At 47.0% G+C, this 14,885-nt stretch overlaps 1 pseudogene; it reads right to left on the bottom strand.

Annotated features, from left to right (window-relative positions):
• The window catches only part of LOC135018316 (acetylserotonin O-methyltransferase-like), a 175,759-nt pseudogene that overhangs the window by 73,405 nt on the left and 87,469 nt on the right, over positions 1-14,885 (bottom strand).

Raw genomic sequence — 14,885 nt, 5'->3', positions numbered from 1 at the left:
ATGGCTAAGCTAAGCGACACAAGTGGCCGACACAAACACCTGGCCCATCTAGGAGTGGCACTGCAGTGTCAGGCAGGATGGCACTTCAAAAAAATTGTCCCCAAACAGCACATGATGCAAAGAAAAAAGAGGCGCAATGAGGTAGCTGTGTGACTAAGCTAAGCGACCCAAGTGGCCGACACAAACACCAGGCCCATCTAGGAGTGGCACTGCAGTGTCAGACAGGATGGCACTTGAAAAAAATACTCCCCAAACAGCACATGATGCAAAGAAAAAAAGAGGCGCACCAAGGTCGCTGTGTGACTAAGCTAAGTGACACAAGTAGCCGACACAAACACCTGGCCCATCTAGGAGTGGCACTGCAGTGTCACGCAGGATGGCCCTTCAAAAAAATACTCCCCAAACAGCACATGGTGCAAAGAAAAAAAGAGGCGCAATGAGGTAGCTGCGTGACTAAGCTAAGCGACCCTAGTGGCCGACACAAACACCTGGCCCATCTAGGAGTGGCACTGCAGTGTCACGCAGGATGGCCCTTCAAAAAAATACTCCCCAAACAGCACATGACGCAAAGAAAAAAAGAGGCGCAATGAGGTAGCTGTGTGACTAAGATAAGCGACCCAAGTGGCCGACACAAACACCTGGCCCATCTAGGAGTGGCACTGCAGTGTCAGATAGGATGGCACTTCAAAAAAATTGTCCCCAAACAGCACATGATGCAAAGAAAAATGAAAGAAAAAAGAGGTGCAAGATGGAATTGTCCTTGGGCCCTCCCACCCACCCTTATGTTGTATAAACAGGACATGCACACTTTAACGAACCCATCATTTCAGCGACAGGGTCTGCCACACGACTGTGACTGAAATGACTGGTTGGTTTGGGCCCCCACCAAAAAAGAAGCAATCAATCTCTCCTTGCACAAACTGGCTCTACAGAGGCAAGATGTCCACCTCATCATCATCGTCCGATTCATCACCCCTTTTAATTCATCCCCACTGAAATCCACCATCTCAGGTCCCCGTGCACTTTCTGGAGGCAATTGCTGCTGGTGAATGTCTCCACGGAGGAATTGATTATAATTCATTTTAATGAACATCATCTTCTCCACATTTTCTGTAAAAGTAACCTCGTACGCCGATTGCTGACAAGGTGAGCGGCGGCACTAAACACTCTTTCGGAGTACACACTGGAGGGAGGGCAACTTAGGTAGAATAAAGCCAGTTTCTGCAAGGGCCTCCAAATTGCCTCTTTTTCCTGCCAGTATACGTACGGACTGTCTGATGTGCCTACTTGGATGCGGTCACTCATATAATCCTCCACCATTCTTTCAATGGTGAGAGAATCATATGCAGTGACAGTAGACGACATGTCAGTAATCGTTGGCTTGGCAGGTCCTTCAGTCCGGACCAGATGTCAGCACTCGCTCCAGACTGCCCTACATCACCGCCAGCGGGTGGGCTCTGAATTCTTAGCCTTTTCCTCGCACCCCCAGTTGCGGGAGAATGTGAAGGAGGAGCTGTTGACGGGTCACTTTCCGCTTGACTTGACAATTTTCTCACCAGCAGGTCTTTGAACCCCTGCAGACTTGTGTCTGCCGGAAAGAGAGATACAACGTAGGTTTTAAATCTAGGATCGAGCACGGTGGCCAAAATGTAGTGCTCTGATTTCAACAGATTGACCACCTGTGAATCCTGGTTAAGCGAATGAAGGACTCCATCCACAAGTACCACATGCCTAGCGGAATCGCTCTGTTTTAGCTCCTCCTTCAATGTCTCCAGCTTCTTCTGCAAAAGCCTGATGAGGGGAATGACCTGACTCAGGCTGGCAGTGTCTGAACTGAATTCACGTGTGGCAAGTTCAAAGGGTTGCAGAACCTTGCACAACGTTGAAATCATTCTCCACTGCGCTTGAGACAGGTGCATTCCACCTCCTTTGCCTATATCGTGGGCAGATGTATAGGCTTGAATGGCCTTTTGCTGCTCCTCCATCCTCTGAAGCATATAGAGGGTTGAATTCCACCTCGTTACCACCTCCTGCTTCAGATGATGGCAGGGCAGGTTCAGGTGTGTTTGGTGGTGCTCCAGTCTTCTGTATGCGGTGCCTGAACGCCGAAAGTGGCCCGCAATTCTTCGGGCCAAAGACAGCATCTCTTGCACGCCCCTGTCGTTTTTTAAATAATTCTGCACCACCAAATTCAAGGTATGTGCAAAACATGGGACGTGCTGGAATTTGCCCAGATGTAATGCACGCACAATATTGCTGGCGTTGTCCGATGTCACAAATCCCCAGGAGAGTCCAATTGGGGTAAGCCATTCTGCGATGATCTTCCTCAGTTGCCGTAAGAGGTTTTCAGCTGTGTGCGTATTCTGGAAAGCGGTCATACAAAGCGTAGCCTGCCTAGGAACGAGTTGGCGTTTGCGAGATGCTGCTACTGGTGCCGCCGCTGCTGTTCTTGCAGCGGGAGGCAATACATCTACCCAGTGGGCTGTCACAGTCATATAGTCCTGAGTCTGCCCTGCTCCACTTGTCCACATGTCCGTGGTTAAGTGGACATTGGGTACAACTGCATTTTTTAGGACACTGGTGACTCTTTTTCTGAGGTCTGTGTACATTTTCGGTATCGCCTGCCTAAAGAAATGGAACCTAGATGGTATTTGGTACCGGGGACACAGAACCTCAATCAAGTCTATAGTTGGCTCTGTAGTAACGATGGGTACCGGAACCACGTTTCTCACCGCCCAGGCTGTCAAGGCCTCAGTTATCCGCTTTGCAGCAGGATGACTGCTGTGATATTTCATCTTCCTCGCAAAGGACTGTTGGACAGTCAATTACTTACTGGAAGTAGTACAAGTGGTCTTCCGACTTCCCCTCTGGGATGCCGATCGACTCCCAGCAGCAACAACAGCAGCGCCAGCAGCAGTAGGCGTTACACTCAAGGATGCATCGGAGGAATCCCAGGAAGGAGAGGACTCGTCAGACTTGACAGTGACATGGCCTGCAGGACTATTGGCTTTCCTGGGTAAGGAGGAAATTGACACTGAGGGAGTTGGTGGTGTGGTTTGCGGGAGCTTGGTTACAAGAGGAAGGGATTTAGTAGTCAGTGGACTGCTTCCGCTGTCGCCCAAAGTTTTTGAACTTGTCACTGACTTATGATGAATGCGCTGCAGGTGACGTATAAGTGAGGATGTTCCGAGGTGGTTAACGTCCTTACCCCTACATATTACAGCTTGACAAAGGCAACACACGGCTTGACACCTGTTGTCCGCATTTGTGTTGAAATAATTCCACACCGAAGAGGTGATTTTTTTTGTATTTTGACCAGGCATGTCAATGACCATATTCGTCCCTTGGACAACAGGTGTCTCCCCGGGTGCCTGACTTAAACAAACCACCTCACCATCAGAATCCTCCTTGTCAATTTCCTCCCCAGCGCCAGCAACACCCATATCCTCATCCTGGTGTACTTCAACACTGACATCTTCAATTTGACTATCAGGAACTGGACTGCGGGTGCTCCTTCCAGCACTTGCAGGGGGCGTGCAAATGGTGGAAGGCACAAGCTCTCCCCGTCCAGTGTTGGGAAGGTCAGGCATCGCAACCGACACAATTGGACTCTCCTTGGGGATTTGTGATTTCGTAGAACGCACAGTTCTTTGCTGTGCTTTTGCCAGCTTAAGTCTTTTCTTTTTTCTAGCGAGAGGATGAGTGCTTCCATCCTCATGTGAAGCTGAACCACTAGCCATAAATATAGGCCAGGGCCTCAGCTGTTCCTTGCCACTCCGTGTCGTAAATGGCATATTGGCAAGTTTTTTTTTTACTGATCTTTTGTGTTTTGGATTTTACATGCTCTGTACTATGACATTGGGCATCGGCCTTGGCAGACGACGTTGATGGCATTTCATCGTCTCGGCCATGACTAGTGGCAGCAGCTTCAGCACGAGGTGGAAGTGGATCTTGATCTTTCCCTATTTTTTAAACCTCCACATTTTTGTTCTCCATATTTTAATGCGCACAACTAAAAGACACCACAGGTATACAATGTAGATGGATGGATAGTATACTTTATGGATGACGAGTGATGACACAGAGGTAGGTACAGCGGTGGCCTACCGTACTGCTATATACAGTATAATGGACCTGGTGGACACTGTCAGCAGACTGCGCTTATAGTATAAAGAAAAAAAGACACCACAGGTATACAATGTAGATAGATGGATAGTATACTTATTGACGACGAGTGACGACACAGAGGTAGGTACAGCAGTGGCCTACCGTACTGCTATATACAGTATAATGGACCTGGTGGACACTGTCAGCAGACTGCGTTTATAGTATAAAGAAAAAAAGACACCACAGGTATACAATGTAGATGGATGGATAGTATACTTATGGACGACGAGTGACGACACAGAGGTAGGTACAGCAGTGGCCTACCGTACTGCTATATACAGTATAATGGACCCGGTGGACACTGTCAGCAGACTGCGTTTATAGTATAAAGAAAAAAAGACACCACAGGTATACAATGTAGATGGATGGATAGTATACTTATGGACGACGAGTGACGACACAGAGGTAGGTACAGCAGTGGCCTACCGTACTGCTATATACAGTATAATGGACCTGGTGGACACTGTCAGCAGACTGCGTTTATAGTATAAAGAAAAAAAGACACCACAGGTATACAATGTAGATGGATGGATAGTATACTTATGGACGACGAGTGACGACACAGAGGTAGGTACAGCAGTGGCCTACCGTACTGCTATATACAGTATAATGGACCTGGTGGACACTGCCAGCAGACTGCGTTTATAGTATAAAGAAAAAAAGACACCACAGGTATACAATGTAGATGGATGGATAGTATACTTATGGACGACGAGTGACGACACAGAGGTAGGTACAGCAGTGGCCTACCGTACTGCTATATACAGTATAATGGACCCGGTGGACACTGTCAGCAGACTGCGTTTATAGTATAAAGAAAAAAAGACACCACAGGTATACAATGTAGATGGATGGATAGTATACTTATGGACGACGAGTGACGACACAGAGGTAGGTACAGCAGTGGCCTACCGTACTGCTATATACAGTATAATGGACCTGGTGGACACTGTCAGCAGACTGCGTTTATAGTATAAAGAAAAAAAGACACCACAGGTATACAATGTAGATGGATGGATAGTATACTTATGGATGACGAGTGACGACACAGAGGTAGGTACAGCAGTGGCCTACCGTACTGCTATATACAGTATAATGGACCTGGTGGACACTGTCAGCAGACTGCGTTTATAGTATTAAAAAAAAAGACACCACAGGTATACTATGTAGATGGATGGATAGTATACTTATGGACGACGAGTGACGACACAGAGGTAGGTACAGCAGTGGCCTACTGTACTGCTATATACAGTATAATGGACCTGGTGGACACTGTCAGCAGACTGCGTTTATAGTATAAAAAAAAAAGACACCACAGGTATACAATGTAGATGGATGGATAGTATACTTATGGATGACGAGTGACGACACAGAGGTAGGTACAGCAGTGGCCTACCGTACTGCTATATACAGTATAATGGACCTGGTGGACACTGTCAGCAAACTGCGTTTATAGTATTAAAAAAAAAGACACCACAGGTATACAATGTAGATGGATGGATAGTATACTTATGGACGACGAGTGACGACACAGAGGTAGGTACAGCAGTGGCCTACTGTACTGCTATATACAGTATAATGGACCTGGTGGACACTGTCAGCAGACTGCGTTTATAGTATAAAAAAAAAGACACCACAGGTATACAATGTAGATGGATGGATAGTATACTTATGGACGACGAGTGACGACACAGAGGTAGGTACAGCAGTGGCCTACCGTACTGCTATATACAGTATAATGGACCTGGTGGACACTGTAAGCAGACTGCGTTTATAGTATAAAAAAAAAAGACACCACAGGAGTGTTTTTCAGGCAGACAAACGTATACTGGTGGTCACTGTCAGCAAAACTGTGCACTGTACTCCTGCTATAGCTGCTCCCCAGTCCCCACAATTAAGCAGTGTGAGCACTCAGCACAGATATATCATGCAGCACACTGAGCACAGATATGGTATGGAGCGTTTTTTTCAGGCAGAGAACGGATAAAAAACTGGTGGTCACTATTAGCAAAACTCTGCACTGTACTCCTCCTAACAGCTGCTCCCCAATCCTCCCCACAATAAGCTAAGCAATCAGATCAACTGTGTAGTATATAACTATATAAACGGAGAGGACGCCAGCCACGTCCTCTCCCTATCAATCTCAATGCACGTGTGAAAATGGCGGCGACGCGCGGCTGCTTATATAGAATCCGAATCTCGCGAGAATCCGACAGCGGGATGATGACGTTCGGGCGCGCTCGGGTTAACCGTGCCATACGGGAGAATACGAGTATGGCTCGGACCCGTCTAAAAAGGGTGAAGTTCGGGGGGGTTCGGTTTCTCGGAAACCGAACCCGCTCATCACTAAAAATAAGCGAATTCTAAAGTAAAACTTTTTTGTATTATTTAATCCTATTTAGTTAACAGTTTAAATTCTTAATTATATTTTTACAATTTAAGATGTAGAATTATTTACCAGTTTGTAGTTATGAACACAAGCATCCAGGGAGTTAGGGAAAGGGTCGGCAATAACAATATCAACACTCGTAATGATGACACCACAATATCAACATTTATGATGATGACATTGTTAAAATGTCGATAGTCTGTGTGCCAACATTCTCAGAATGTTGACAGGTGAAAAACTGACATAGTCAGAATTTTGAAAATAGCAATAGGCTGTAGGAGAGAGGATAGGCTCAGGCTGCGGGGAAGCATGGGGTGGGGGTTAGGGTTAGACTATGGGAAGAGTTATGGGAGGGTTAGACACTAGATTGAGAGTTACATTTAGCGGTTAGGGATAGAGGAGACATACTTACTAGAAGGCTGGAGAACTGGAAGTCTGACCCAAAAGTAGTGATCACATGAACCCTGAGACCCAGAAGACTCAGATAAAATGCTGCAGCCATTGGGAGCAGGTAAGTCACCACTGGGCCACCAGGGATGTTATGTCATCATTCTAAAATGTCAGCATTTCATCACTGTCTACATGATGAATGTTGACAATGTCAGTGTTGACATTATGACCATGTTGACATTCTCATGTCGACATGATGAATGTCAATATTATGACTGTCAACATATCCTACCAAACCATAGCTCATATTGCTTTTCTATTTAAGCTATTTCTGTTTATCTAATATTGAATGGAATAAATTCAGCTCAGACTAAATTTTGCCACTTCTAACAAAGGCGTAGCACAGGGCTTGACAAAGTTTTCTAAAATCAAGGAGCCAGGATGAAAGTGCAGGAGCCAGAACACCGTCCTCAGTAAAAAAAAAAACCTCAAAAAACTAAAAAATAACTGAAACCCAAGTCGTCAATACCCCCCTAACCCCCTCCCCCCACCCCAGAGCCACATCAATGAACAGCTCCAGCCCCCAAAGGCAATCCAACCCCCATAGCCCTATAACAAAGGGTGTACCCCATGGCAAAGTGGCCACCTGCAGCAACAATACTGTTCCGCTATCCCTTAGGCAAACAACAACCCTCTCCCCACAGCAACATTAATGATCAGCTAACCCCCACAGGCAACCAACCCCCACAGCCACACAACTAAGCAAACTACCCCCGGACAAACAATTCGCCACCCCCTGTAGCCACATCACTATCCCCTTTGAAGCCACAATTTCCAGTCACACATAGACCCTCTTCTGCAGCCAGAGCTTGGAAACAGCAGACAGCGCAAACTGGGATGGACAGTCGGAGTATGGACAGACATGGCCAGAATAGACAGACAGAGCCGGCCCTAACCAATATGATGCCCTAGGCAAGATTTTGGCTGGTGCCCCCTAGCACCACCGCTGGTTCCGCCTCTGACCTTGCACCTCTTTCCCAGCACCATCACTCCTCACCCATAGCAGTCCTTATTTTGGAGTTTGTACCCCTATATTTTAAATAGGAACAGTTTGCACATTTGGCGCACAGCCCAAAAAGGGGTGCAGTTTTGCTGGCAAGGGGGCATGGCCACACAATAGTAACCCCAATTCCAATTAATTTTTTTTTTTTTTTGGAAAGGGGATTCTGTTTCAGTCACTGAGTTTGTTAGGTATATTAATAATAACACTTATGGTTTAACCGTCACATGCACTCACCATCCCTCACAGATTAATTTTTTGGATGTAACGGTGGAGGTGGTAGAGGAAATCGTCACTGTATCTCCCTTTTAAAAAATCAGTGGATGTATGTAATTATATACCTTTATTATATACCTTATTCCAGCAATCATAATAAAAGCTGGCTTATGAATGTACCGAAAAGCTAGGTACACAGGATTAGAAGAAATTGCACATTTGATACAAAATATCATGAACATGTTAGGGATCTGGTGGACACATTTAAAGGTTGTGATTATCCACAAGTAGTATTAGATGAAGCTCTGGTTTATGCTTCTAAACTTGTAAGAAAAGATACTCTTGCTATTGAGGATGATGAAAGTCATGCTGACATACAGGAATCTGGTCACCTAGGTGGTGTGAATCTGGAGATCAATGATGATAATATCATCCCCATACAAGAGGTTCCCTATGGTAGTTTCAATAAGATCAAACTTAATGAAAATAATGATACTAACAATAAAAATAGAAATAAAAATAAAAACAAAAATAAAGTAATAAATAAGAATAAGGATAAGTACAGTTTAGTATTCAAGTCCAAATTTAATGTAGCTGCTAGTAAGATCAAGAGCATAGTTAACAAAAACTATATATTACTATTTACTGATCCTGTTCTTAAAGACCATTTAGATGAAACACCAGTGATAATTTTTAAGAAAGCCAGGAATTTGAAAAATATTCTGGCCCCTAGCTTCTTTAAAGGACACTCGGATCAGGTTTCAAAAAGTACACAGAGAACTCTAATTGGACCAGAGGTTATAGGTTTCTATAGGTGTAACCATGGGAGGTGTACCACTTGTTCGTTTGTTTTGAATAAAACTAAAAGTGTTGTTTCTAATGTCTCTAAAAAGAGTATAGAATCAACACTTTTATTAACTGTAACACCCAATATGTGATATATTTATTAATATGTCCTTGTCAATTATATTATGTAGGTCGAACAATACGCCCCCTGAAACTCAGATTTATGGAACACAGAAGAAACATCCTGAATAAATGCACGAATCATAGTGTTCCTCGTCATTTTTCTGAGTTTCATGGAGGCGATCCCACGGGGCTCCTGCTGGTTGGGCTGGAACATATCCCAGCCACCAGCAGGGGAGGTGATCGTTTTAGAGTCTTATGTAGACAGGAGGCAGCATGGATCCTCAGATTACAGACACTCAATCCTCAGGGTCTCAATGAAACCATAAATCTGGAGTTTATTTCAATTTTTATTTCTGTTTCCAACTTGAGCACCTTTATAGGAGTGTTCACAGATCTGGTTTCGCCATCTCAGCTTAGGGGGTTTTCTTCCTGTCCGTCTTTTGTGACACTGGTGTGTACCAACTGTCACTGGTCATGTACAGTATCTTTTATTGTTCCTTTTTTATTTTTGTTTTTATTTACCAGTTTTGTGCAAGTAGCTGTCCTTTTAAATTCCATAAGGCGTCTATTCAATTATTGTGCTTAACATTAACTATACCCTTTAAGCTAGCTTATCAACTAAAAATAACGACACGGACACAACTGCGTTGGATTAAATGGTAATTGAATTTATTAATTGGAATGACCTCACTCGTAGTGGGTGGCCAGGAAAACGCTACCACTAACCAGCTCTAGTCACGATCTTACAAAATGGCGGCGACTAAACGCCCCAACTGTCATGGGTGCGACTGAAACGGCCCATCTATATATATCAGCATAACCTGTGTTGCGAAGGTCTCACCACCCCTTCCTATAGCAGAGTGAGGACGCTCCCCAAGGAGGCGCCCTTCGCCCCCCCACAAGGGCAGGACACACTCGCCGTCCTTCAAAAGGGGTAAGTGCCCCACAACACCACTTATGCTACAAGTGACCGCTGGCCAGTAGCGCCTTCCCGCCCACTAAGTCTGAAAGAAAGATAATCGTAAGCCAAATTGAAAAGGGGCAAATTAGTGAGCCAATAGGGTGGGTGGGTGGGTGGGCTTCCAGACGACAAGAGGAAGCACTCTGGAAGTTTCTACCCTACATGAACTAAACACCTCCCCTACACTCACCGATAGGCTGGCCCTACCCAATTATCACTCACCCAAAACTCTGATCTGCCTAGCAACAATTTGACCTTCTTTAACCAATCACAAAATTGCCAGACTCTTATATAGATATCGTGCCCAGTCAGGCACTCTCCTTATCTAAGGCGTCTATTCAATTATTGTGCTTAACATTAACTATACCCTTTAAGCTAGCTTATCAACTAAAAATAACGACACGGACACAACTGCGTTGGATTAAATGGTCATTGAATTTATTAATTGGAATGACCTCACTCGTAGTGGGTGGCCAGGAAAACGCTACCACTAACCAGCTCTAGTCACGATCTTACAAAATGGCGGCGACTAAACGCCCCAACTGTCATGGGTGCGACTGAAACGGCCCATCTATATATATCAGCATAACCTGTGTTGCGAAGGTCTCACCACCCCTTCCTATAGCAGAGTGAGGACGCTCCCCAAGGAGGCGCCCTTCGCCCCCCCACAAGGGCAGGACACACTCGCCGTCCTTCAAAAGGGGTAAGTGCCCCACAACACCACTTATGCTACAAGTGACCGCTGGCCAGTAGCGCCTTCCCGCCACCGCCAGTTTCAGAGAAACGCAGCCCGCCACCCAACACGAAATTAAATCCAACCAGAAACCAAATACCTATCTACGCAAATCCTATCCCTACCTACAAAGATAACAAACTACTCCAGACAAGAGAACAGCGCCCTCAGAAAAACTCCAATCCCAAGATGGGAGAAATGCACCCCATCCTTCCTAAAATAAAAGGGGCTCTGGAGCACCAATAGCGGATGTCTAACGGCCAAACCACCAGCGGACAACACAAACTTTGATACAGCAAAGTTAATCTTCTTCCTAGCCCTGTCTAGCGCTGTGACGTTCCGTGATCCCTTCCAGACAAACCTAGGAATAATGTCAGACCAAACCAAGCGTACACCAGGCCAAAGCAAGCTAAGTTCCCCCAAATCCGCCTGAATCCTAAGTATAAGATCTATACCTTTTAGGTGACCTACATCGTTACCGCCCAGGTGCAGCAGCAGCCATTGGGGACGCCCCCAACGCTGTTCGTATTGCAACAACCGCTCCAAAAGTCCAGACCATCTGAGCCCTCTCACACCTAACCATCGCACTCTGCGACCACCTAACAACTCAGACGACCTATCAGCAAGGGGATGCCGCTCGGCCCAAAACACGTAAGAATGGCCAACTACCCAAATCTGTTCGTTGGAATCAGTGGACGCTGAAAAAGAAAAAGTAACCTAGCTGTCAGGCCGCGCCCATAAAACAGGTAATTAGAACCGTTAGACCGAACCGAACAGTTAGTAACATAAAAACCCAAGTGAAGGAGAAAACTTAAAAAACCTCCCGTGGACCTGGAGTGTCAGCCAATTGTAATTTAGGCCCCCTCGGAGGAAAAATTTAAAAAATTCCTTCACACCTCCAATTCCGGAACGCTAATCATTCCAAAATTGGCAGGTAAACAACGTTTTTGGGTTAGCGCAAATAGCGCAACATTACACCTTATCCAATCTAACATAAGACTTAAACGCTGCCGACTTCCAACGTCCCATTTCCTGAATGGCTGACGGTGGAAGTCCGCGTGCTGCAGCGCAAGTTGCCGCACCGATGCGAAAGGAATGCGTCCCATATTCCGCGCTATTAAGCCCAAGGGCGACCAAACAGCGCTTCAACACAGCAGCAAACTGAAACCGAGTGAGAGGCAATGCATCCCCGTGCAGCAGAACTTGAGCCCCACCTTTGGGTCGTAAAGGTAAATAAATTTTTGCATGCAGCACCGGGCACAAATCTGTATCCTCGTGCGCCTTCAAAGTCACCCAACGCCCTCGACCCAACTGGTCGGTCTTGGAACGAGGCAACCTAAACATGGCGACACCTTCCTTGAGTACCAGGTCCCTGAAAAGCATGCCTGTATCAGTGGACCTTTTATTAGCGGCTACCAGCTCGCCAACTCGAAAGGCCCCAAAAAACGCAAATGAAAATGCTGCACGGAAAAGGGACGCCTCAAAAGCAGAATCAGTCACTGCCGGCAGAATCGCCATGAGCTCGCGCAACAAATGGGTGTCAATAGGCCTGCGCGTATCCGGCTGGGCTGGACTTAACTTCGCCCAACCCCTGAGCGCCTTGGACAAAGTGAAAGACCTGGTGGGGTCCGTCCCCCGCTGCAACCGGGCATGGAACGAAATCCCCGCCAACGCCGCGCACATGGACGCCTTGGACCTACCACTCTGGTAACACTCCCAAACAAAGGCCAACAAAAGATCCTCCTCTGACTTACCCCCGGCCCCGCACCTAACCTGATGCGCCTGCCAGTCACCCCAAGCCGCAGCGTATGCCCGGCGAGTCGAAGGGGCCAATGAGTTCAGTGCCAAGCCATCTACGCCAGTTCTATAATCTGCCAGACAGAAGTTGGACAAGTCAAACCTAGGGCCTCCGCCCTGGGGGCCAACCTGCGAAACCTGGGAAAATCGAAACGCGACAGCGCATCCGCGATGTCGTTCTCGACCCCAGGCACGTGCCTCGCCGTGAAATTGATGTTAAAATGGAGACACTGTAACACCAAAAATCTCAACAGCCGCAAAGCCTGCGGCGATGATGCACGTTGGTTGTTCACCGCATGTACCACCCCCAAATTGTCGCACCAAAAGACAATCGTCCGGTTCGCCAACTTAGGGGCCCACAACTCCACTGCCACCGCTATAGGGAACAGTTCCAATAAGAGTAGGTTAGCCGTAAAGCCACGCGATACCCAAGACTGGGGCCAGGCCGAAACACACCACTCGCCCTGGAAAAAAGCACCGAAACCCGTAGCACCGGCAGCATCTGTAAACAGTTCCAGGGAAGAATTGGCGACGGGCCGGAGAGGCCACAGCAATTCCGAATTAAAAGTTACCAAAAAGGTCGACCAAGTTCTAAGGTCGTCCTTAATTTCCCGAGACAGACGAATGGTGTGGTGCGGCCCAGTCGCTCCCGCTGTGGCCCTCTCAAGTTTGCGGCAAAACACCCTCCCCATAGGTATGACCCGGCAAGCAAAATTAAAGGAGCCTAAAAGGGACTGCACCTGACGGAGTCTAACTCTACGCTTCCTCAAGCATTCTTCGATCTGTCCCAAAAGCTTCGCTACCTTGTCGGCCGGAATACGGCAACAACCTGCTCTAGTGTCAACCTCGATGCCCAGGTAAGAAAGGCAACACGTGGGTCCCTCTGTCTTATCGTGAGCAACAGGCACTCCCAGAACCTTGAACAAGGCGGACGCGGAAAAAAGGAGCTCCTGACAGGTGTTGCTGTCTCCTGGGCCCACAAATAGAAAATCATCGAGATAGTGGGCGATGCCAACTTGCCCCGTTCCTGCAGCAATGCACCAATGCAGGAACGAGCTAAATTTCTCGAAGTAGGCGCAAGAGACAGAACAACCCATCGGCAAACATTTGTCAACATAAAAGAAACCGCCTAACCGAAAACCCATAAACTTGAAAGAGTCGGGGTGAAGGGGAAGAAGGCGAAAAGCGGATTCAACATCCAACTTGGCCAACAGGGCCGCGGGCCCAAAACCCCGGATCAATTCCAGAGCCTCGTCAAACAACTGGTACCTGACCGTGCAAAACTCCTCAGGAATGGCGTCGTTAACAGAGCCCCCATGCGGGTAGGACAAATGTTGTATCAAGCGGAATTTGCCCGGCGCCTTCTTGGGCACTACTCCCAAGGGAGATACGCATAACCCAGGCAAAGGCTCACATGCAAAAGGACCGCACATGCGACCCAATTGCACCTCCGCCTCCACCTTCTGCCTGACCACATGAGGAAACTCCGTCGCCGACCTCAAATTCCTGCGAGACACAACATGAACCGATTCCGAAATGGGCAAACGAAAACCGCAACTAAAACCGGCTAACAAAAACTCAGCATCCTCCGTTCTGGGATAACGGTGCAACCATTTAGCCAACTCAGGTACAACTATGGGCGAGGGTGCCTTACTTCGCACTGCCGCCTGCAGCGCCCTGGTCGGCCTGCTTAACCCCGTTTCCGGACTTACAATCCTTGGCGGGGTGATTGGCTCCACAGACGCGGCAGGAGTGACGAAAACGACAGGCCGCACCCCTAGTGCACTTAGAGTCATTAAACGCAAAACACTTGCCCTTTGCCGCCGTACCAGTAACATTCTTGCCCCCCAGAAACTTCCTCTTGGCCAGACCCTCAACCACACTACTCGCTTGGTTGGAAACCTCCATCCAAACCTCGACATCCTTAAAGCCCAAAGGTAACGTCGGATTGCCATCCTGATTCTTACGGAATTTTTCATCGTAATCCCTCCAGACGGAACCTTTGTACTTTAAGAACATCTCATTAATTAAAAACATGTACTTTACCACATTAAGATGTTCGGCAGGGCGCGTTTTTAGGTAAACCGCAGAAAAGACTAAGAAACCCCTTAACCAATGATGAAAGCTCCGAAAAGCATTTTCACCGATGCCCCCCGCCTTCTTCGCTTTGTCGAAGTCCTTCCTCATGTCGTCCGTGAGGGTGAAAAGGTCGACAAATTTTCCCTTAACTATTTTTTCCTTCATCCTCTTCCGTAAACCCCGA

Source organism: Pseudophryne corroboree, chromosome 2, assembly GCF_028390025.1.
Source record: "Pseudophryne corroboree isolate aPseCor3 chromosome 2, aPseCor3.hap2, whole genome shotgun sequence".
Taxonomy (NCBI): Eukaryota; Metazoa; Chordata; class Amphibia; order Anura; family Myobatrachidae; genus Pseudophryne; species Pseudophryne corroboree.
The sequence above is the reverse complement of the archived record's forward strand: the minus strand, read 5'-3'. Positions and strand labels throughout refer to the sequence as shown.